The following is a 25015-nucleotide window of genomic DNA, read 5'->3' on the forward strand; positions in this document are numbered from 1 at the left end:
GGGGTGGCGAGAGGGTGGGGACTGCCAGGATGGCCCCTTACCCATGGCTGGATCTTGATCCAAACCCCCTGAGGCTGTCTGCTCCTTCGTCTTGGGGAATTCCCCTGCTTCTGCCTAAAAGTCAAGTCAGCCCTGCCCTCCTTCCTGCAGTCGTCTCAAGTCGGCAGAGGAGGCTGGAGACCACAGCTCCTACCTGGGACCCTGCCTTCTTCCCCCCAGCCCGGTGAGTAACAGGAGGTGCTTTGATCCAGGGCTGGGCTTGGGCCAGGGAAGGAAATGGGACCCTCAGACTTGTCAGGGGAGCTCCCTCATGCTGAGAAATTGGAAACAAAGAAGCTCCCCCTCCTTCCTCAGCCACTGGCTCTCTCACTTCCAGCCCCAGCAGCTGCAGCCCCCAGAACTCCCTCAGCAGCAGCAGCAGCAGCAGTGGCTTTAAAACCCTGATGTCTCGTCCCCCTGCCCTCTCTCCCCACCTTGTATCTCTCCTCTTTCTCTCTTGGTCTTCTCTGTCATCTGCCCCCCACCCCCAGTCCTGCTGCCCCCCCCTTCTCCCTTTCTCTTTCCTTTCCATTTGCTTTTTCTTCTCAGGTTTACCCAAGATAGTTTAGAAGAAGCAGAGGGTTTATTTTAGCTACTAGTTTTGCAGGCTGATGCAAAGAGGGGTGGGCTTTGGGGTGGGGATAGGTCTGAGGCCTTTCTGGAGAACAGAATAGGGCCAAAGAGGCCGGACTGGGGCCTGAGTCAATTCCCCGACAATTGCCACAGCCTCTTTAGTCTTCCGGGCTGGCAGCTCCTCTTCCCAAACGATCCTAAGGTTCTGTGAGCTGGTTAGGAGTTTGAGGAAGGCAGACCCCATAGAGGGAAAAGCAGGACCAGCAGATGATGTGGAGCAGGACCCAGACTGGAGAGGGGAGGCAGTGGAACTGAGTTTGGTGGCGGGGGGAAGGAGCCGAGCTTGTGTGGGGGCCTGGATCAAAAAATGGAGAAAATTGAGGCTGGGGAGGGGCTCCTAGAGGGTGTAAAATGGCCCTGTCCACTTCAGTCCTTTCTACTCCCGCCATTCTCTCCCCCAGCCTGGGGCAGGTGACCCCTGGGTCTCGGGCCATCCAGGCCACCCAACTCTTAGCTGAGGGGTCTCTCCGTGGGGGCAAAACAGACAGAGCCGGCGATGTCTCCCAAAGGATTCACGGTTGAACAGGGAATCCTTGTTTTGCCGGATGGGTAGGAGGAGCTGGGCCCCAACTGGGAAAATGACAGGGAATTTCCCCGGGGTTTCTTTGCCCTTTCCTGCTTCCCCTGCTTCCGAGCAACACCATGATAACAAACCACCATTTGGATATTCTTGGGAAGGGGAATAATATCAGAAAGAAAGAGACTTACATTGGAGGTTAAAAGGGATCCAGGAAGCAAAGGAGCAGAAAAGCAGATCCTGAAAAGTAAGACGGACACTTTTACGATTTTATACGCTGGGAATTGGGTGGGGGTTCTTTTGGATCTAGGATCTTTGCTGAGTATAGGGAGGAAAAACTGGTCATTTTTCCTTTGCTCAGCAGGAGGAAAACTGGAACTAGGTTTTCTTGAGATAACATAATCCTAAACCCTGCAATCAATCGGTAATATGCATTTTTTCAAATGGTATTTGTTAAGCGCTTATATATGTGCCAGGCACTGCGGAAAATACAAGCTAATCAGGTGGGACACAGTCCATGGTCTGTATGGGGCTCACAGTATTAATTTCCACTGTACAGATGAGGTAACTGAGGCACCGAAAAGTGAAGTGACTTGCCCCAAATCATACAGCAGAGAAGTGGAGGAGCTGGGAGAGATCCCAGGTTCTTCGGATTCCCAGGCCCCGGGCTCTATCCACAAGACTACCCTGCTTCTAGGTGGCCTAGCTTGCCTACGGTGTGCAGAGCATTGTCCTAAGTACTTGGAAATTAGTAGATGTGATATCTGCTCTTATGGAGCTTACAATATGGCATAAAACTCCTTTCCAGACAATGACAAACCTAACTCGTTGCTCAGAACACAAGCGATTTGAATTGCTCAAATTGGGAATTCCAGAAAAGAACCAACAATTCTCTGGGTCAGTCAGACAATTGTATTTATTGAGCACTTACTGTGTGCTTGGGAGAGCATAATGCAACAATTAACAGACAAATTGTTAAGCACTTACTGTGCTCCAGGCACTGCAGTAGATATAAAATAATTGAGTTGGACAGAGTCCCTGTCCAACATAGGGCTCACAATCTTAATCCTCATTTTGCAGGTGAGGTAACTGAGGCACAAAGGTCAAAGGGCAGAAAAGTGGCAGAGTCAGGATTAGAACCCAGATCTTTCTGACTCCCAGGCAAGTGCTCTATCCACTAGGCCATGGTGACCTGACAGGCCACTCTGCTCACAACTCCTCCTTCTGCGAACGCGTGCAGGCTCTCAAGATCCACCTTCCCCCCGCTTCAGCTTCACCTTCTTCCCAAACACTTTCCTTAATACTCCAAATACAAGGTTTATGGAGAAGAAGCACAGCTTACTGGGTAGAGTATGGGCCTGGGACTCAGAAGGACCTAGGTTCTAATCCCATCTCTGCCACTTGTTTGCCATGTGAACTTGGGCAAGTAACTTCACTTCTCCGTGCCTCAGTTACTTCATCTGTAAAATGGGATGAAGGTTAGAGAAGATTAGAGAAGAAGCGTGGCTCAGTGGAAGGAGCACGGGCTTTGGAGTCAGAGGTCATGGGTTCAAATCCCAGCTCCGCCACTTGCCAGCTGTGTGACTTTGGGCCAGTCACTTAACTTCTCTGGGCCTCAGTTACCTCATCTGTAAAATGGGGATTAAGACTGTGAGCCCCTGTGGGACAACCTGATCACCTTGTAACCTCCCCAGCGCTTAGAACAGTGCTTTTCACATAGTAAGCGCTTAATAAATGCCATCATTATTATTATTATTGTGAACCCTATGTGGGATAGGGACTGTATCCAACCTGATTGTCTTGTGTCTGTCCCATCACTTAGAACGTTGCCTGGAACATAGTAAGCTCTTAACAAATATCATAAAAAAGAAAGACTTGTGCATGCGTGTGTGTGTTTGTGTGTGTTTTTCTCCTCCTCCCCTACCCCGCAAAGCCTTAACGCCACACCCCCGTTGGTTTACGGGCAAACACAATTTGTGGACTCTGGCTGCAAATAAGGATTCGATCAGTGATATTTATTGACCAGTTACTTGGTGCAGAGCAGAGTACTAAGCATTTGGGAGTGTACAATATAACGCAGGTGGTAAACATAGTCTCTGCCTACAAGGAGCTTACAGTCTAGATAGGGCACTCTGATTCAGCCAGTGGGGGTCTTAAGTCGTGGGGAGAGAGGCAGAAAAGTGCTTTAAAACTCAGAAATGCACAGACTATCCTCAGTCTGACATGGTGGTCTGGGGACATGCACTTGGATTTGCAGACTTTATTGACGCAACCCTCTGGTCCACAGCCCTTATGTACATAGCTATAATTTTTTTATTTCTATCAATCTCTGTCTTCCCCTCTATCCTATAAATTCACTGTGTGCAGGGAAATTGTCTTCCAACTCTGTTGGATGGCCCTCTTTCAAGCGCTTAGTACAGAGCTACGCATACAGTAAGCGCTCAATAAATACCAATCAATCAATCATATTTATTGAGCGCTTACTGTGTGCAGAGCACTGTACTACCATCGATTGACTGATTGACTGAAGCTTCTAGAGGCTCTCCTGCCCTTAAAGTCAAAAGGATGATATCATCTGATTAAGGCTACGAGATATTTGGAACTGAAATTCTCTGCTGGGTGAGGCAGGTCTCCCTGGGACTCATGCCCAATTTCCTCTCCTCGCCACCCAGGCAGCTGAGATGTCAACCTCACACTGATAATGCCTAAGGTTTTAATCCTCCGATCAGATCAGAGGGACTGAGAAAGGGTGCTTTTCACCTCTGAGAGGCCTGCAGAGATTAAAAGGAAGTAGGAGATTACCGCAACCCAGGTGAAGAGCTGCTTCTAGGACCCCTTTCTCCTGAAATGGAAACTCCCTTCCGAGCAGGCCGTGGTTTAAGAAAGCATCCCCTTAGGAGATCTGGATTTGACCTGGATGAGGTGAAGAAGAGGAGAAGGCCTAAAAGATGGCCAATAAGAGGACCCGGAGGGCAGAAGGTGAGAGTCGGAAATGGAGCATACTGTGTGGGGATTTTGCTGTGGATTCTTTCGCTTATTCTTCCCCGAGACAAAAGACTGGGTCTTCTTTCAGCTGAATGAATCCTAAATAAGTAGAGGGATGGGAGGAAAGGAGGGACTAGAATGGGGTTAAGGTGGTAGTAGCTGGGTGAGCAGGCATTAACTGAGAACAGGAGAGCCTTGCTTTTGGAAGAGGTTTCAGTCATTGTGAAATGTGCCCGAGTATAATCAGCCATATGCGGGTACATCAATCAATCAATCGCATTTATTGAGCTCTTACTGTGTGCGGAGCACTGTACTAAGAGCTTGGGAAGTACTGTGTAAATGGGTGCTGGGCACAAAAGACTGTGTATGTGAGTGTCTCTGTGTGTAAGTGTGTGCAATTGTGTGTACACACTTGTGGATTGTGTGTACTTTTCAAGTGGAACGGAGAGCTCAGTGTCACCATTTAAAGGTGGGACCCGCCCTGTGGTTTCTGAGACAGCTGGTGAACACGTATGTGGCTGCTACTGAAAACGGTGATGTGAGCACTATGGAAGTAAAGGAAGTGGGTCAAAATCTTACCAAGAACACCACCGTGCATTCATTCATTCAATCGTATTTATTGAGCGCTTACTGTGTGCAGAGCACTGTCCTAAGCGCTTGGGAAGTACTTTTACTGGACTGGTGCGCTTCTCCCCAGAGCCCGGCCAGTGTCCCTCAATCTTTTTTGATCAGAGCACTCCCAGCACAGATGCAGCATCCTGTGGGCACGTCGCCACTGTGCAGAGCAGGGCGATTCTCACAGGTCACCGATCCTGAGTCCTTGGGTGGCCGCGGCAGTCCGGCAATCCTTGCTGTCTTCGGGTCTCCCACGTAATACCTCTGGCAGGAACTGAGCTACTAATTGTGCCTCACTCTCTTCCACTGACCCTCTCTCCTGGATGGGAACTCCCTCCCCCTTCATATGCAACAGACCACCGTTCACCCCATCTTCAAAGCCCCACCAAAATCACGTCTCCTCCGGGAAGCCTTCCCTGACTAATTTCTCATATTCCCATCTAATTTTTCCCCCCTACTACTACATCATCCGTTAAGTTGAGCCCTCACCTCAAGAACTTCGGTGACCAACCCGCTCCCCGCAACACTTAAGTACATAACTTTGTACTAGTTGTTTCTCCTACCTGTAGATTATTTTAATGTCTGTCTCTCCCACTACACTGTAAACTCCTTGAAGGCAGGGACTGTGTTTATTTACTCTATTGCACTCAGACAATTGGTACAGTGCTCTGCACACAGTATATACTCAAAAAAAATACCACTGATTGATTGGGTCCCAAGCACTGGGGTCACAGACACAGTCCCTGTCCCACACGGGTTTCACAGTCTATCAAATCAATCAAAGGTATTTTTTGAGTACTTACTATTTACAGAGCCCATAATACATAGAGTTGGTAGACATGATCCCTTTTATTTGTGCACATTTATTCTATTGATTTTATTTTGTTAATATGTTTTGTTTTCTTGTCTGCCTCCCCCTTCTAGACTGTGAGCCCGCTGTTGGGTAGGGACCGTCTCTATATGTTGCCAACTAGTACTTCCCAAGCGCTTAGTACACTGCTCTGCACACAGTAAATGCTCAATAAATATGATTGAATTGAATGAATGAATAGTAAGTGCCTTAACCAAGGCCGATGAAGCAGCATGGCTCAAAGGAAAGAGCCCGGGCTTTGGAGTCATAGGTCATGGGTTCAAATCCTGACTCCACCACTTGTCAGCTGTGTGACTTTGGGCAAGTCACTTCACTTCTCTGGGTCTCGGTTCCCTCATCTGTAAAATGGGGATGAAGACTGTGAGACCCCCGTGGGACAACCTGATCACCTTGTAACCTCCCCAGCGCTTAGAACAGTGCTTTGCACATAGTAAGTGCTTAATAAATGCCATTATTATTATTATTAGAACAGTGCTTTGCACTTAGTAAGCGCTTAATAAATGCCATTATTATTATTATTAGAACAGTGCTTTGCACATAGTAAGCGCTTAATAAATGCCATTATTATTATTATTATTAGAACAGTGCTTTGCACATAGTAAGCGCTTAATAAATGCCATTATTATTATCATTATTACAACAGTGCTTTGCACATAGTAAGCGCTTAATAAATGCCATTATTATTATCATTATTAGAACAGTGATTTGCACAAAGTAAGCGCTTAATAAATGCCATTATTATTATTATTATTATTAGAACAGTGCTTTGCATATCGCTTAATAAATGCCAATATTATTATTAGAACAGTGATTTGCACAAAGTAAGCGCTTAATAAATTCCATTATTATTATTATTATTATTATTAGAACAGTGCTTTGCATATAGTAAGCGTTTAATAAATGCCATCATTATTATTATTAGAACAGTGCTTTGCACATAGTAAGCGTTTAATAAATGCCATCAACATTATTATTATTATTATGAGGATGATGATGATGATTACGATCACGTGCTCCCCGACCGGCCTGAGGACCCGCCCCTCCTTGGCCCCGTCCTATTGGTGGGGATGCCCGTCAATCATGCGGGAACCACTTCCGATTGGTGGGAAGGTCCCCGGCCGGCCTGAGTCCCCGCCCCGCTTTGGCCCCGTCCGATTGGTGAGGTGGACCGTCAATCACGCTAAATCCACTTCCTATTGGTGGGAAGATCCCTGGTCGGCCTGAGTCCCCGCCCCCATGGGATCACTCCGATTGGTGGAGCGGCCCGTCAATCAAGCGGGGATTCCCCGGGGGGCGGTGCCCGGCGCGAGGCTAGCACTTTCCGCCCGTCGGCAGGGGAGGAGGTGAAGCGGCCCGGCACGTTCCGTCCCTCCGCCGGAGGCCCTCAGACTGGTGCGGCGCCTCCTGTGCGGTACGCTGGGGCCGGGGGGGGGCGGGCGGGCGGGCGGGGGGCGCGGACTTTTTATTTCCCGTCGGGCCCCTCGGGCGCGGCGGGTGGCGTAGGGATACCGCGTCACGGCCGGAGCCGGGTGCTGCGTCCCGCAGCCGGGTCAGCCGGAACTACATCCGGCGGATGCTCCGGACAAGCGGACGCCCCCTCCCTCCCTCCCTCCCTCATTCATTCATTCATTCATTCATTCATTCATTCATTCGATCGTATTTATTGAGCGCTTGACCCCTAAGCGTTTGGGCATGGAAGGGGTTAAGCGCTTCAGGCCCCGTTCTAAGCGCTGGGATATTGCTGTTACTCTATTTATGCATTTATTTATTGATTATTACTCTGTTTATGATTACCCTATTTATTTATTATTACTCCATTATTACTATGTTTCTTTATTATTACTCTATTATTTATTTATTATTGCTCTATTTATTATTACTCTTTATTACTCTATCACTCTATTCATTTATTTATTTATTATTACTCTATTATTACTCTATTTATTTATTTATTATTGCTCTATTTATTATTCCTCTATTTATTTATTTATTATCACTATTTATTGTTAGTCTACTTATTTGTTATTACTCTATTCATGTATCCATTATTACTCTATTATTACTCTATGATTACTCTTATTTATGATTACTCTATTTATTATTACTCTATTACTCTATTTATTTAATTATTATTGCTTTATTTATTTATTACTCTATTATTACTCTATTTATGTATTATCATTCTATTCATTTGTTATTACTCCATTCATTATTACTGTATTTATTACTACTCTATTTATTTATTATTACTCTTTATTTATTACTACTCGATTTATTTATTAATTACTACTTGATTTATTTATTTATCATTACTGTATTTATTTATTATTACTCTGTTTATTGTTACTCTATTATTACTCTATTTATTATTTCTCTATTTATTATTCCTCTATTTATTTATTTATTATCACTATTGCTAGTCTACTTATTTGTTATTACTCTATTCATGTATTCATTATTACTCTATTATTACTCTATGATTACTCTTATTTAAGATTACTCTATTTATTATTACCTTATTCATTTATTTATTTTATTTGTACATGTTTATTGTCTGTCTCCCACTTCTAGACTGTGAGCCCGCTGTTGAGTAGGGACCGTCTCTGTATGTTGCCGACTTGTACTTCCCAAGTGCTTAGTACAGTGCTCTGCACAAGTAAGCGCTCAATAAATATGATTGAATGAATGAATGAATGAAGCACTGGAGTATTACTATTACTCTATTTTTTTAATTATTACTCTATTTCTTTATTATTGCTCTATTTCTTTATTATTACTCTGCTTTTATTACTCTATTTATTTATTATTACTCTATTATTACTCTATGATTGCTCTTTATTATTCCTCTATTTATTTATTTATTTATTTATTTTATTTGTACTTGTTCATTCTATTTATTTTATTTTGTTAATATGTTTTGTTGTCTGTCTCCCCCTTCTACACTGTGAGCCCGCTGTTGGGTAGGGACCGGCTCTATCTGTTGCCAACTTGGACTTCCCAAGCGCTTAGTCCAGTGCTCTGCACACAGTAAGCGCTCCATAAATACGATTGAATGAATAAATGAATTTATTTTATTTGTACATGTTTATTCTATTTATTTTGTTAATATGTTTTGTTTTGTCGTCTGTCTCCCCCTTCTAGACTGTGAGCCCGCTGTTGGGTAGGGACCGTCTCTAGATGTTGCCAGCTTGTCCTTCCCAAGCGCTTAGTCCAGTGCTCTGCACACAGTAAGCGCTCAATAAATACGATTGAATGAATGAATGAATGGGGTAGATGCAAGCTGAGCAGATAAGAATTGCCCTACAGTATTTAAGTGCTTAGTAGGCTCCAGGCACTGTTCTAAACGCTGGGGTAGATGCAAGCTGAGCAGATAAGAAGTGCACTACAGTATTTAAGTGCTTACTAGGCTCCAGGCACTGTGCTAAGCGCTGGGGTGGATGCAAGCTGAGCAGATAGGACACAGTCCAGGGGACTCACCGTGTTGATCCCATTTTGCAGAGTAGGTAACTGAGGCACCGAGAATAATAATTGCAGTACGGTATTGAAGAGTTTACTGTGTGGCAGGCACTATATTAAGCGCTGGGGTAGATCCAAACCAATCGGGTTGGACACAGGCCCTGTCCCACATAAGGCTCACAGTTTTAGTCCCCATTTTACAGGTGACGTAACTGAGGCGCTGAGAAGTGACGTGACTTGCCCAAAGTCGCACAGCAGACAAGTGGCGGAGGCAGGATTAGAACCCGGGTCTTTCTGGTTCCCGGGTCTGTGCTGTATCCATTAGCCCTTCCTGCTTCTCCCTCCTCCCAGCTACGTGGGAGGAGGGGACGGAGATGGGAAGGAGGTGCCAGGCCAAGGTCCACTCCTTGCCCCCGCCAGCTCCTGCAGGACGTTGGGGTGGTGGAAATGCGATTGAATGAATGAATGGGGGTTACAAGCCCAGTAATAATAATAATAATAATAATAATAATGATGGCATTTATTAAGCACTTACTATGTGCAAAGCACTGTTCTAAGCGCTGGGGAGGTTACAAGGTGATCAGGTTGTCCCACGGGGGGGCTCACAGTCAGTCCCCATTTTACAGATGACGTAACTGAGGCCCAGAGAAGTGAAGTGACTTGCCCAAAGTCACACAGCTGACAGTTGGCGGAGCCGGGATATGAACCCATGACCACTGACTCCAAAGCCCGGGCTCTTTCCACCGAGCCACGCTGCTTCTCACAGGACTGGGGACTGAGCCGGCCCCCGGCCCAGAGGCTGCCTCCTGGGGAAATGCTTCACTGTGTCCGTGAGTTGGCATCCGGGCTTTGGAGTCAGAGGTCATGGGTTCAAATCCCGGCTCCACCACTTGTCAGCTGTGTGACTTTGGGCAAGTCACTTCACTTCTCTGGGCCTCAGTTCCCTCAAATGGAAAATGGGGATTAATGCTGTAAGCCCCCCGTGGGACAACCTGATCACCTTGTAACCTCCCCAACGCTTAGAACACATTGCACATAGTAAGTGCTTAATAAATGCCATTATTATTATTATTATTATTATTATTATTATTATTATTATCTGTGGCTGTGGCTGCTATCAGAACCTATCAGATCTGCTTCTGTATCTCCTGCAGCAGCTGCTTAGTGCATCTTCTGGAAGCCTGTAGCCTCCCTTGACTTTCCTCTGCTTCCCCGGCTTAGGAGTTGGTGGCCGGAGGGAATCCCCAGGCTCTGGCCGCAGAGGTTGGCATCTCTCCTTTCTCTCCCAGGGAACCTGCCCTGTTCCCAGGATTGCCATGAAAAGAGGAGTCCATCCCCGCGCTTTGGGCAGTGCCTCCAACATGGGCATACTCAATCGAAACCTATCATCCCATTGTTGCCTCTTCCCGTCACCCGGGGTTCAGGTAACCCCTTCTTAGGGAGTCAGACTACCCAGAGCAGGGAGACGGAGTGGGATCAGGGTGCCCAGTGAGCCCCTGGCTGAGATCTCTCTGCCTTGGCTAGACCCACTGGATGGTCTTTTCCCAGCCCACTGACCCCATACGTGTAGGCACATCAGATTAGTGAGCTCTTTCCCCAGATCTGTCCCTTTGAGCGTTCGTCATGTGGATTATGGTGCAGTTTATTCTGGGGCGAGTTGGTACCCAAGTGAGAGTCATCTTCAGGAGCCCCAGGTGGGTATTTTTAGGAACCACCACGTGACAGGAGTCTGGGAAGGGCTCTGAAATCAGGCGGTTAGGGAGCAGAGCCTAGGTGTGTTCCTCTCAGCCTAAATGCGCTGCCCCTCAGGGCAGCCTTGGGACTCGGCTGTCTCCCGACCACCTGGCTTGCCCAGCCCCCTGTGGCACCAGGTGCCACCTGAGCGCTTTGGACAGTCAGCATCCAACTGGGCCGGGCTGCCATTTGGGCTCTGGCCTTGCCTCATCTGACTCCATCGCGGAAGAGGCAGGAGACCCTGCTGCTTCTCCTTTCCGAGTCTGCTGGAAGCTCTTAACCAGGCAGACCTTGTCCCGGAAAACTACCTCAGGGGAGTTCGTGGAGACCAGCCTTTCCTCTTCCTCTCCAAGGGCCCTGTGGGCATCGGTCCCCGTGGCAACCAAAGCTTCATTCTCCCCAGCCTCTCCAGGCAGTTCAGGGAGATCTCGGCCTTTGTATGCCTCGCCACCCTCCGTATGAGCGGATCAACAGCCTTTGAGCCCCAAATGCCCACCCCACAGATGGGGTTGGGGAAGCCGATGTCCCAGGCGGTAAAAAATGCAGCCTGAGGGACCCAAGTAGCCATTTGCCCAGCTTTAGAGTGGACATTTCCTTTTTCAGCTGGTCTGCTCCCATCTGGCACAGACTTGGCACTAGGCCCCTTCATGTCCCGTATCTTTATTTCAGCTCCCAATCTCCCTCTGCCGTGGCTGTTGGATCCAAGTTCTCTGGTGTGGATGTGGCAGTGCCTCTGTTCAGGGGGAAATCAGGGGCCTCTCCCCCCCAAGAAACACCGAAGGTTTTAGTGAACGTGGCATACTTCAGCAACACGGCACCTACAACATCATTACACTGTGTGCCCCAAATAGCGCATCCGATGTCACGTACGTCCCGATGTCTAATATTTTCTGGGCCAACACTGTCTGCCCCCCCGGGGGCTGTGCAGCCTCAGAGTGGTTGGCTCAAGGGAAATTCCTGGCCAGAGAGCTGGCTCCACTCCTGGGTGTGGTAGATAAGCACTGGGTGGTGTTCAGCGGGTGGCATTGATGAGGTAAGTGACAGTGGGGAAGGCTAGCAGTGGAGAGGCCCATGCCTAGATCTATTAGTCCTCAGCCCTCTCCCCAGCCCACTAGTGCAGACTCTGCCCTTTTCAGGGCCTAGCCCTGAGTTACACCCGCTGGCCCTGGCCACCTCCCCAGCTCGGTGCCCCTCAGACATGGCTTTCCTCCCTGTGGCACTGCTAAAGAGGGATCGTTTCCTTCATCAGTGAGTCATCCGGTTGCCGTGGAGCAGCGGCCCTCTCACCTCTTTTAGTTCATTCATTCTGCACTTACTGTGTGCACAGCACCGTACTAAGCACTTGGGAAGTACAAGTTGGCAACATAGAGAGCCAGTCCCTACCCAACAGCGGGCTCACAGTCGAGAAGGGGGAGACAGACAGCAAAACTTTGGGGAGGGCTATGAACTCCTGATGTGGCTGGGAGGAAGGAATCCGACAGGAGGCCTCTCTTCAGCAGCTTCGGCAGAATGTGTCCCCAGTTCTGTCAGGAGGTCCTCCTGGCTTAGTCAAATCCAAGCGGCTACCTTGTCAACTTGGCAGACCCAGAGAATCCCATCGTTACTTGCTACCAAGGCCCCTAGTTCCTCCTGAGGGTCTGTTTAGGGAGCAGTTCGAGTCAGTGGCATGACAGTTGTTCCTGGATGCCATTCCCTGTTGGTAGCCCAGTGGGGAGGAAAGGTCACGGCTGGGACCTCAGCTTGTTTACCGGGGGGCTGGTGACCGCTGTCTGCTCCGTCCAGGAGGTCCCTCGCACTTGTCTCTGGCTGCCCTGAGCAGGGAGTGGGAGTCCTCTTGGTCCCTCCTGCCACCATCGAGGGAGCAGATGCCTCAACGTGCTGTACATGCCTTTCCTAAGTCTCATTCCCAGGTCCCTCCCACTCGAGGAGGCCAGGCAGCTCCAGGGGGTGTGTGAGACCCATTCCACATGGGAAAAGGTGCCAGGCATGCCCCTCCCCCAGGCTCCTGGAAGAAGCGGAAATTCCCAGGGCTCTGGGTTAGTGGGCTGGACACCCTGAGTGTTAAAGGGCATGATCGTCAAGGGACACCGGTGACGCAAAATCGGCTGAGTTGGGCCCATTATGGGCCACTCACTCACCAGATCAATCAGCACGTTGAACACCTTGAGCTGTTGGACCTCAGATCCAGGCTCAGACTCTTGGTCCTGAAAGCCGATTGACTCTCTAAGGCCCCCTTCATCCGTGGAGGAGAGATATTGGCTGGTGTGATAGGATCAGAGTAGTGGCCGGGGGGGGGGGCTGAATCGGTACCTTTTTGGACTGAGATCCACAAACACCGTGGGTTTCCAAGGAATGAAAGATGAGCAGGTGGCTTAGAGGGCAAGACCTGGATTAGAGTGGGGTGGGAGATGGAGAGGGTTGGAACATTTTGGGTGGTTTCAGACCCTCCATCTGTCTCTCTGCAGAAGCAAAAAAGCCCCACACACTTCAGTCTCCTGGCTGGGAACTTGGTGTTGATTTGTGAACTACCGTCTTCTTTTATTTATTCTTCAACTTCTTTTTTAATGGTGTTTGTTAAGCACTTATGTGCCAGGCTCTGTACTCTGATTAGCCTCTGGGAAACTCTCATACGCAGTGGTTCAAACATGGTCTGGTTTTTAGTACAGTCCCAGGTAGCTCCTTCCCCCTACCTCTATTAAATCCAGTGGCAGTTCTTGGAGAACGTGTGTTTTTATTTCACAGCATGGATAGACTGCTGCTAAGGAAGGTTCTTCCAACAACCCTCCCCTACCTGGCTAGAATACAGTGTTGAAAGATACAGTTGTGTGGCATGTGTGCAGCGTCGTTTCTTCATCAAAAGGCTTCTCTAATGCAGGTTTCATCAAGAACATAAGCTCGGTGTGGTAAGGGAACTGACTGGAAGCTCACCCTTCCTTGTCCATGATTTCCCCCACCGTCAATTTTTGTTTTTAGTTTTTATGGTATTTGTTACATGCTTACTATGTTCTGTTCTAAGCTCTGGGGTAGATCCAAGTTAATCAGGTCAGACACAGTCCCTGTCCCACTCGGGGCTCAGTTTAAGGAGGAGGGAGAATCGATATTGAATCCCCATTTTGCAGTTGAGGAAACTGAGAACATAGAAAGTTAAGTGAATTGCCAGTCAAGTGGCAGCGTCAAGATTAGAACCCAGGTCTCCCAGCTCTCTGGTCCGTTTTTTATCCGCCAGATAAGTAGGAAGGCAGCTCTTTTCAGGGCTGCTCTTCCAAAAGCAGTGTCCTCCAGATGTCAGGGACAAGTTGAAGCGATGGACTAGTTTACACCGAGTCTCGGTGGGGACGGACGGATCTAAAACCAGAAGAGTGTGCAGAAGTGAAACCTCAAAACCTCACTGTATCTGCTTGGCTTGGCATTGTTTACTAGGCAGTGTTATTCGGACACAGCAAGTCGTTGGCTCGGTACTTACATTTGGAGAAAAACAAGTCCTGAAGGATATTTTAACTGCAGTAGCCAAGCACGGGTAAAACTTGGGAGGAGTGAGTGTCCATGGACTTTGGGTCAGTAGTTCCACTGTTTCCAGTGACCTTTGGAAGAACCCTAACATAGCCGTGGAAGTGTTAAACTGAATCATCATATTATTTCCTCCTCCCTCCTTTATCCTGAATGGGATTGGGTTATGCCCCTAGACTTCAAGGCCACCTAGCATGTTAGAAGCCTTGCTGCCTCCCAGCCGTTTGTTCGGCTGGCTGCCTCTGCTGTTTCATGCTTTGGTTACAGCCCGAGGTAGGCCCACAACAGGACTGCACCCCTTCCAGCAACTGGCCCGGGTCACATCCTCACAGATCCCCTGAGACCTGGTTTTGGTTTTGATTTTGGTTCTGAGTTGCCGGCTTTCCCAGAAAATCCGTTCGCTGCTCTCCACCACCCTCCCGTGGGTCCGGCCCTGGATGACGCGGTCTCTTCCGAGACCCGGCGCCAGCTCAGTCCTCTACACTTCATCTCAAACCTGCCACGAGACACTCCGAAGGGGGAGGTTGAGGGTTTCGGGCCCGTGTTCCCACACCCACCGTCAGACTTCACCCACGCACTCCTCTCGTTTCTTCACGGGTTTTCTGGGTTCGCTTCAACTGAGGGGCCGCCACCCCGGCTCTTTCTGGCACAGACAGACGGGCAGGCCCGGTGACCACAGTTGTCCCCGAAACTTGGCCTTTTGAATCTCCGAGGTGAGTCCCTCATGCTCTCCTGTCGCCCCCCGCCCCCTCCTACAACTCAACAAGGGCATTCTGCTCCTTGGGGGTGGGCTCGGGTTCCTGTTTTGGAGAAAGGTCAGGGCAACTCTTGACTGTGGTGTGCCCTCTCTCGTCTGTTTCTGTTTCTAAAAGGAATCACGTGAGATCAGCATGTCTCGTGTGTCAGCTGCGAATGCTGCCGATTCACAATTTTAGGGGAACAAAATGGGTCAGATGGGCTGGAAAGGGGACCAAGAGAGCAGATGATCACGAAACTCTTTCCCCCCCGCCCCCACCACTGGGCAAAGGCCTGAGGTGACGTGGATCTCAGAGGCCGGCGTCTGGAGGTGTCCCGTCAGATTCCTTGGAGTGGAAAATCCGGCGGTCCATCCCCTTGCGTCAGGCATGGAATACACCTAAGCCCTTCAGGGACCGATGATCCAGTTGGTGGATTTCCCCAAACCCCTCTGCTTACTCTCCCTGTGGCCGTGTCTTTAGTCATCTCACTGTCCGGGGGCACTCCTGCCAGGGGGCACGTGGCGACATGGGGACCAGCTCAGCTGTGTGACTTTGGCTCCTGCTTGGGAAGAGGTTGCTTGGGGCAAAACTATGGCATGTGGGAAGTTTTGCTTTATTGGTAGCGCTTTGATGATCCAGGCCGTCCCTGGCCTGTTAAGAGAAGGCTGGACTGTGGGCAAGGATTTAGGCCGAGGCTAATCCTGGCTGTGTGGCTTGGGGTTTGCCTAGATCTCGACTCTAAGCCTCCTGCCTCTCCCCTACCCAGTCATGTTCTTCGACCTGTCCCCTCAGGCGCAGCTGCCAGTATCCGAGATGAGGTCAGCGAGGCCTGGAAATTCCCTATTCCCTGGCTTCTCATTTCCTCTCCTACATGAGCAGCACGAAGGACACTTTTGAACATATACCAGGTCCAGGTACTTGGGAAGCGTGGAACGCAAGTAAAGGCAGTCCTTGCCCTCAAGGAGCTTACAGGTGAAGAGAGGGAAATGGACATAAGTGGCCAAACAGCCTCTAGGAGACTAAGAAGAGGCTGATGAGACTGGGAAGGTGGGGATTTGGGGTGTGCCTCTTGAAGGAAGTGGCTTTGTAGCTGCTGGAGCCCTCTATTTGGCAGCCCCAACCCTCCCCACCCCTGACCCCAATGACCCTTACTTCCCAAGCCCATTCTGTGTGTCTAAAGCCTTCCCCACCACCCAATGACGAATCCCCCAATTCCTTCAGGGACACAATGGCTCTAATAATAATAATAATAATAATAATAGTAATGGTATTTGTTAAGCTCATACTATGTGACAAGCACCGTTCTAAGCGCTAGGGGAGATGATAATAATAATTTTGGAATTTGTTAAGCGCTTAGTATGTGCCTGTTCTAAGCACAAGGTAATCAGGTTGTCCCACGTGGGGCTCACGGTCTTAATCCCCATTTTCCAGATGAGGTAACTGGGGCACAGAGAAGTTAAATGACTTGCCCAAAGTCACATAGTGGCTGAGTGGCAGAGTTGGGATTAGTACCCATGACCTGTAACTCCCAAGCCCGTGCTCTTTCCACTGAGCCACGCTGCTTCTCTAAGCAGATACAGGGTAATCAGGTTGGACACAGTCCCTATCCCACCTGGGGCTCACCGTCTTAATCCCCATTTCGCAGATGAGGTAACTGAGGCCCAGAGAAGTGAAATGACTTGCCCAAGGTCACACAGCAGGCATGAGGCAGAGCCAGGATTAGAACCCAGTTGCTCTGGCTCCCAAGCCTGGGCTCTTTCCGCTAGGCCACACTGCTTCCCTACCCTCTACCTGGCAGTGACTCTGCCAAGCATAAGGGAGCAGAAGGGAGAGGGGAATGATGGACCCCAACTTCACTTCTGGGGCAGGTAAGACTACCCACGCCAGGCTCCAAAGGAAGGTGTCTGTATAATAATAATAATAATAATAATAATAATAATAATAATAATAATGGTATTTATTAAGCGCTTACTATGTGCAAAGCACTGTTCTAAGCGCTGGGGGATACAAGGTAATCAGGTTGTCCCACGTGGGGCTCACAGTCTTAATCCCCATTTTACAGATGAGGTAACTGAGGCCCAGAGAAGTGAAGTGACTTGCCCAAAGTCACCCAGCAGACAAGTGGTGGAGCCGGCATTTACTGTTGTCATACTCCCCTAAGCGCTTAGTACAGTGCTCTGCACACAGTAAGCGCCCAGTAAATATGGTTGAATGAATGACAGTCATGGATTTCCACACCTGTAGCTGAGGGTGTCCACTGTGGCCCTGGCTTGCCTCAGTGGAAATGGCTATTAAGCAGCAGCCCGGGGCACCTGGGTCCCAAGCAGGAAACCTTGTGGGGCAAAGATTCCTTCCAGTAAGGCAAAAGAGTAAATGTGGTATTTGTTCAGCACTTACAATGTGTCTTTATTAATAATAATAATAATGGTATTTGTTAAGCGCTTACTCTGTGCCAAACCCTGTTCTAAGCCCTGGGGTAGATACAAGGTAATCAGGTTATTCCCAAATGGGGGGCTCACAGTCTTCATCCCCATTTTACAGATGAGGGAACTGAGACCCAGAAAAGTGAAGTGACTTGCCCAAACTCACACAGCTGACAAGCAGCGGAGCCGGGATTAGAACCCACGACCTCCGACTCCCAACCCGTGTTCTTTCCACCGAGCCATGCGGCTTAGAAGCTGTTGTAGATACCAGGTCCCCTGGTCTGACACAATCCTCGTTCCACAGGGGATTTAGAGTTGAAGGGGTAGGGAGAACAGGTATCTTGTCCCCAGGTTTACAGCTAGGGAAACTGAGACCAAGAGAAGTGACATACCCAAGGTCAACAGATACAAGTGAAAGAACTGGGATTAGAATGTTGTTCTCCTAACGCCCAGGCTTTTTCTACTAGGCCATGCTGCTTCTCTAATAAATTGTGGGGCAGAAGATCACAGCTTGAGGGTAGTTGTCTCTTTGGTAGAGCCCGGATCATGAATCCTTACCAACTCCCCTATGCTGCTTGAAGGCCTGTGGGCGTAGCAGTACAGTTTGCAATTGAAGTAACACCACCAGCTGGATGCCCTTCCCTGTCGTGGGGAGGAAAGGTTCTGGCGCTGGGCCTCGGCTCCTTCATCGGGGGGCTGGAGGCCACTGCCAGCTCAAGCCAGGAAGTCAATCAATCAATCAATCGTATTTATTGAGCGCTTACTGTGTGCAGAGCACTGTACTAAGCGCTTGGGAAGTACAAGTTGGCAACATAAAGAGACAGTCCCTACCCAACAGTGGGCTCGCAGTCTAAAAGGGGGAGACAGAGAACAAAGCCAAACATACTAACAAAATAAAATAAATAGAATAGATATGTACAAGTAAAATGAATAAATAAATAGAGTAATAAATATGTACAAACATATATACATATATACAGGTGCTGTGGGGAAGAGAAGGAGGTAAGATGGGGGGGATGGAGAGGGGGACGAGGGGGGGAGTCCCTGGCACTCGTCTCTGGCTGCCCTGAGCGGGGAGTGGGAGCCGTCCTGATCCCTGTTGCCACCATCGAGGGAGCGGATGCCTCAACATGCCACACATGCCTTTCCTAAATCTCATTCCCAAGTCCCTCCCGCTCGAGGGGACCAGGCAGCTCCAGGGAGGGCGTGGGACCCCTTCCATGTGGGAGAAGGTGCCCGGTAAGGGGAAAGTCCCAGGGCTCTGGGTGAGTGGGCTGGGCACACTGAGCCTTAGAGGTGTGGCTCAGTGGAAAGAGCCCGGGCTTTGGAGTCAGAGGTCAGGGGTTCAAATCCCGGCTCCGCCAGTTGTCAGCTGTGTGACTCTGGGCAAGTCACTTAACTTCTCTATGCCTCAGTTCCCTCATCTGGAAAATGGGGATTAAGATTGTGAGCCCCACGTGGGACAACCTGATCACCTGTATCCCCCCAGTGCTTAGAACAGTGCTTTGCATATAGTAAGCGCTTAACAAATACCATCATCATGATCTCCAAAGAACACTGGTGACTGGTAGAACCAGCCCCAAGTTGGGCCCATTTTAGTCACTCGTTGGACAGAATAGTCATTCATTCATTCAGTCGTATTTATTAATCGCTTACTGTGTGCAGAGCGTTCATTCATTCATTCAGTCGTATTTATGGAGCGCTTACTGTGTGCAGAGCAGTGTACTAAGCGCTTGGGAAGTACAAGTTAATAATAATAATGGCATTTATTAAGCGCTTACTATGTGCAAAGCACGGTTCTAAGCGCTGTGGAGGTTACAAAGTGATCAGGTTGCCCCACGGGGGGCTCACAGTCTTAATCCCCATTTTACATTCATTCATTCATTCAGTCGTATTTATTGAGTGCTTACTGTGTGCAGAGCAGTGTACTAAGCGCTTGGGAAGTACAAGTTAATAATAATAATGGCATTTATTAAGCGCTTACTATGTGCAAAGCACTGTTCTAGGCGCTGTGGAGGTTACAAGGTGATCAGGTTGTCCCATGGGGGGCTCACAGTCTTAATCCCCATTTTACATTCATTCATTCAATCGTATTTATTGAGCGCTTACTGTGTGCAGAGCACTGTACTAAGCGCTTGGGAAGTACAAGTCAATAATAATAATGGCATTTATTTCTATATGTTGCCAATTTGTACTTCCCAAGCACTTAGTACAGTGCTCTGCACACAGTAAGCACTCGATAAATACAATTGATTGATTATTAAGCGCTTACTATGTGCAAAGCAGTGTTCTAAGCACTGTGGAGGTTACAAGGTGATCAGGTTGTCCCACAGGGGGCTCACAGTCTTAATCCCCATTTTCCAGATGAGGTAACTGAGGCCCAGAGAAGTGAATTGCCCAAAGTCACACAGCTGACAATTGGCGGAGCCGGGATTTGAACCCATGACCTTTGATTCCAAAGCCCGTGCTCTTTCCACTGAGCCACACCGCCTCTCTGCCATGTCGACATGCGGAGTACCTTGAGCTGCTGATCCTCAGAGCCAGGCTCCCCTGGAAGCTGACCGTACAGAGCCGCTCCAGCAGGCTCACGGGGACAGGGATCTCCAACGGTGCCTCTCCTGACCTGAGGAGCCAAATTCCAGGCCACACGGAATTCCCCCAGGCAGGGCCAGCCGACCTTAACTCCTAGGGCTCAGATAGGCAGGTGCAGGAGGATTTTCCTGTGGAACATTTTTTTGGGAGGGCTCGGGGTGCCGTCACACCTGGAGGCTGGGGATGGATTTCACAAGAACAGGGCCCCCTCCGGCCCCAGGAGTTTACGGCTCCGTGGCCCTCTGGGCTTAAAATAGCCAGTGGAATAGTGGAAAATAGTGGAAAAAGCACGGGGCTGGATGGTGAAAGACCTAGGTTCGAGACCCTGCTCTGTCCCTGGCCTGTGGTGGGACTTTGGCCAAGCCACTCAGCCTTTCTTCATCTTTAAAATGGGGATGGGATAGATTACGAGCCCCATGTGAGACAGGAACTCCGTCAGACCTGATAAGCTCCCCCAGCACTCAGTGCACGGTAAGGACTTGATAAATAAAACAATATTAGTTTAAGTCTTTGACTGCTATTACACATCCATGAAAACATCAGGTGCTAAGATGCAGCGGAGGCCTTTGGTGGGGAATGTTTCCATCTGAGGACAGGAGGAGGCCGAGCGGGGCAGGGCTGGGTGCGTTCTCTGGTGCGGGGGTGAATTTTTGGATGAGTCCTCCCTGGCTCCCCCAAGGGCCAATGGCAGGTTGGTGGCAGATGAGTTCCTATGCTCTCAAATACTTTCTTTTAAAGAGAAAAACACATAGGCCTTCTACCCCCTTCCCTGGTTTCATTTACGCCCTTACTCTACGTCCCTCTACCTTTAATTTAGTGTCTTCCAACTCTGTTTATTCTACCAAGTACTTAGCACCCTGTTCAATGGGGAGTAAATGCCCAGTGAATACTGTTGATTGCTTGGAAAGAAAAGAAAGCATAGCCTTGGCCCAGACGGACTGAATGAGCTAGGGTAACCCTCTCTCTGCCCGACTCTTTCCATTGGAAAGCAGTGACAGAGTTCTGGGTTAAAGCAGAAATCGTGTTGCTGAGCCAGGTCATCCTTTTGAGAGTGTATTGAGCTCCTGTAGATAGCCAAGCGATTCTGGTTGCCTCTCCCTTCCCATGAGGAGTGGTCTTCTCAGACTCCTGCTCAGTTTTGGTTGACTATCTAGACCATTTTGCACATTATCTCAACTAGCCTGGATTCAGGAAACTTCCTTCAGGAGGCTGACATTCAGATCCACATTTTCCTCCAAACCGAACCGGGCCCCGTGACTCCTGTAAGGAGTTCCTTTTCCCTGCTCTGGGGTCCACCCCTCCGCCCACCTCCGATTCCAGACCCTGTCTGTGGGGTCAGGAGATGTGGGGAAGGGAGGAGCAAGGAGGGAGAGGACTTCTTAGAGCAGTGAAAGGGAATTTGTGAAATGTAGCCTGCTGCCAGTGAGGCTTTTGTGAGGAAAAAGCCGGCTCCTCTGGGAGTTGTCTGAGAGATAAAAAGGAACGGAAAACAGAAGTCAAAGGAAGAGAGTCAGGGAGCAGCCTCTGGGGAGTCTCTCACAAAGCCCTGATCTCATAGCCTGGACCTGAGGAAGATTTAATCCTAAAGATGTTTTAAAAATTGTTCTTGGCAATAGCTGTGTGCAGCACCTATGACTTGCTCTTGACTTGGTCCCCTAGAATTCAAAGAACTTCCTTCTTCTCATTGATTCCCTGTCAAGGAGGCAAGGGGAAAGAATTATTATCCTCATTTTACATCTGGAAATATTGAGACACAGGAAAGTTAAGTGACTTGTCCAGGGACACGTGATGAGTCAGTGGCTGATGATGATATTATTTATTTGTGCCATGCACTGTGTTAAGCACTTGGGCGGATCCAAGATAATCAGATTGGACCCAGTACCTGTCCCACCCAAGGCTCATAGTCTAAGGGAGAGGGAGAATAGGTATTTTATCCCCCATTTTACAGATGAGGAAACTGAGGCCCAGAGAAAGTAAATGACTTGCCCAAGGTCACCCATCAGGCAAGCGGTAGAGCTGGGACTAGAAGTCAGGTTTCCTTGTCCTCTGATTTGGTACTAGGCTCCAGATATAGAATGTGCACTCAGTCCCTCCCCACTGGGGTTCAGTGCCCCTACTAATTTTCCAGGTGTGGATTTTTCTGATTTGAAGGATCACCGGGGGTTCTTCAACCGACAGAGAGATAATACTAATAATAATAATAATAATAATAGCATTAATTAAGCACTTACTATGTGCAAAGCACTGTTCTAAGCGCTGGGGAAGTTACAAGGTGATCTTGTTGTCCCTCAGGGGGCTCACAGTCTTAATCCTCATTTTACAGATGAGGTAACTGAGGCACAGAGAAGTTAAGTGACTTGCCCAAAGTCACACAGCTGACAGTTGGCAGAGCCGGGATTTGAACCCATGACCTCTGACTCCAAAGCCTGTGCTCTTTCCACTGAGCCACACTGCTTCTCACAAAGATTGCAATTCTCCTTGCTCTGAGAGCCTGGGGCAGAAGGAACCAGACTGTTCCCCACATTCCAAGAGATTCATCATCTAGCACCTAAGAAGCAGCGCAGAGAAGGAAGTAGGTGGCTTAGGTACAAAACAGTCCTTGCAAAACACAGGCCCTGGAACTGGGCACACGTTTGGCACATCTGCTGTTGGGTACCAAGTGATGGGATGGAACCAAACGTGGGTCTGGTTAAATGTGACAGGGGGATTATGTGCCAAGCTGGAGTAAGTAGCTTCCTTGTCTCTTCCATTGTGTAACATCTCTGTGCTCTTCACCTCCCTCCTTAAAAAATTGATTTTAGATAGACACCCCCACCCCTCCAACACATAAACACACACCATGATGTCATTTCCCCCTTCCTCCCACCTTTCCACCCACCTAAACAGGTGGCAGCCTATCCACTGTAATTAGCCTCTTGGCACTTAGCCTAAGTCTGTAGCCACACTGGCCAAACCCTCCTTAAAGACTTAGGTTTAAACTCCAAAAAGCAAACTGGGCAGGAATGGCCAGAGCTGCTTTCTCCTAAGCAGAAGCTCACACCAGACTCAAGATTTGGTCCCCTCCCCAGATCCTGCAGCATCAGCAGAAAGCTTTGGGAAATAGGTGGTTGGAGTGGGGGGTGTCTCCTATCCAGAGACCAGTCCATCAATGAGGCTGGATCCCCTCAGGGGAAAGTGTGGGTCTCAGCAAGGGAAGAACTTACCCAGGACCACCAAGAGCTCTGTCTGTGACTGTGCTCTCCGTGTGGTTTTAGTAGTAAATGGTATTTAGCAAACGCCTGCTCTGCCCTGGTCTGCCTTTGCTAAGCAGCAGGTGACTACAAAGGAAGTCAATTAAGACTTTAATCCCTGTTCCACTAAGGGAAAGACAGGCATTTAGAAGGGAAATGCATTAGAGGCCAGGTACAGACAATGGGAGTGCACAAACAGCGAAAGAATCAAAAGCAAAGACTCTTGAGTCTGTCATTTATTGCTTAGATGTGGAAGGGAGGAGACTGGTTTCTTCCAGGTGCCTCTGCCAAGGCCTGGGTTCACCCCTGAAAGTCCTCCCGTGTTAGTACCAGCTTTGGGAGGTGGAAGGGGGAGGGGGTTGTGATTGATTTCTTCAGCACAGTCCTGAACCGGAGCACTGTCCCAGGTGCCTTGGGGTGAAAAGAAATCAGGACAGATTTAAAGGGAATTGGGCAGGTGGCCTAAAAGAAATATCCCCCAAAGGACTCTGTTTCTGGGAAGAGAACTAACAGCGTTTGGCTCCAGGTGGAGGCTTTTGTTCCCTGAGCTCAGGGAGCTGGTGAGGGGCAGGAAGAGGTGGGGATAGGAGAAGAGAGAACATTGGGAAATAAGTGGGACTGATGCAGATCTCCGAGTCCAGTGGGAATTCTCTGGGCCTGATGATTTAGAATAGGGATTTTCAATCTTGAGAAACTATCCTCTTGCAGTTTCATGCTTTGGCCAGAGACTCTGTGCTTGTTCTTTCTATTTCTCTCACTGTTTTTTTTCCTCTCTCTCTCTCCCTCCCTCCCTCCCTGTCTTTCTCTCCATCTCTCTCCCTGAGTAATAGCAGCGGGAACAGGTTGAGAATTGAGCCTACAGTGAGTACTGCCTTTGTTCTCCTCAGAGAACCCAGCAAGACGCAGCGGTAGGTGCTGTGGCTGGAACTATCTTGGCCATCTTTCTTAGGGTGTCCTGTGATTAAAGCAAAAGAGCCTAAGCAATGCCTTATTGAGTCCATCCAGCCTCATATTTTGTCTCTGGAAGTGGCATAAAAGGCTACCCAAAGGAGCCCCAGTAGACGGGCTGTCCTCCTTTCACCCACACTCGCCGCTTGGCTTTTACCAGCTAACGGCCTTGTCTTTTCCCCTCTAATGGTCCATCCTGGATTGTCACCCACCAATGGAATCCAAGCTCTCCGTGAGCCTTTTTGTGTTTTCCGGAAGCAAATGACAGTGGCGTCATCCTGGGGTTCACCTGACATGCAAGTCACCTGATTTGCTCCCTTTATTCATTCATTCAGTCGTATTTATTGAGCGCTTACTGTGTGCAGAGCACTGTACTAAGCACTTGGGAAGTACAAGTTGGCAACATATAGCGACGGTCCCTACCCAACAACGGGCTTCCCAGGCCCACGGCACTTGTGTACATAGCTGTTATTTTATATACTTATATTAATGTCTGTCTCCCCGTCTAGACTGTAGGCTCGTTGTGGGCAGGGAATGTGTCTGTTAGAGTGTACTCTTCTAAGCGCTTAATACGGTGCTCTGCCCACGGTAAGCACTCAGTACATAGGATTGACTGACTGACCTTATGACCACGTCAGTTCCAGTGAGACCTAGTTGAGGGGGTTCCCTTCCCGTTCCTGCAGCAGTGCCAGCTGGCGTGGGTTGGAACCATCCATGCAGCCAGTGAG

General features: G+C 48.9%; 1 protein-coding gene across 4 annotated transcripts in view; it reads left to right on the forward strand.

Annotated features, from left to right (window-relative positions):
• The first annotated feature begins 194 nt into the window (after nucleotides 1–194).
• The window catches only part of TNIP1 (TNFAIP3 interacting protein 1), a 52981-nt gene continuing 28160 nt past the window's right edge, over nucleotides 195–25015 (forward strand). For 2 of the 4 annotated variants that reach the window (XM_038740753.1, XM_038740756.1), the window contains exon 1: nucleotides 6985–7071. The gene's annotated coding sequence lies outside the window, so the exon portion shown is untranslated. Of the gene's footprint in view, nucleotides 224–6984; nucleotides 7072–24227; nucleotides 24248–25015 lie in introns of those variants that run through there. The other 2 variants (XM_038740754.1, XM_038740755.1) reach the window with 2 other exon arrangements.

Source organism: Tachyglossus aculeatus, chromosome X1 (genome assembly GCF_015852505.1).
Source record: "Tachyglossus aculeatus isolate mTacAcu1 chromosome X1, mTacAcu1.pri, whole genome shotgun sequence".
NCBI lineage: Eukaryota > Metazoa > Chordata > Mammalia > Monotremata > Tachyglossidae > Tachyglossus > Tachyglossus aculeatus.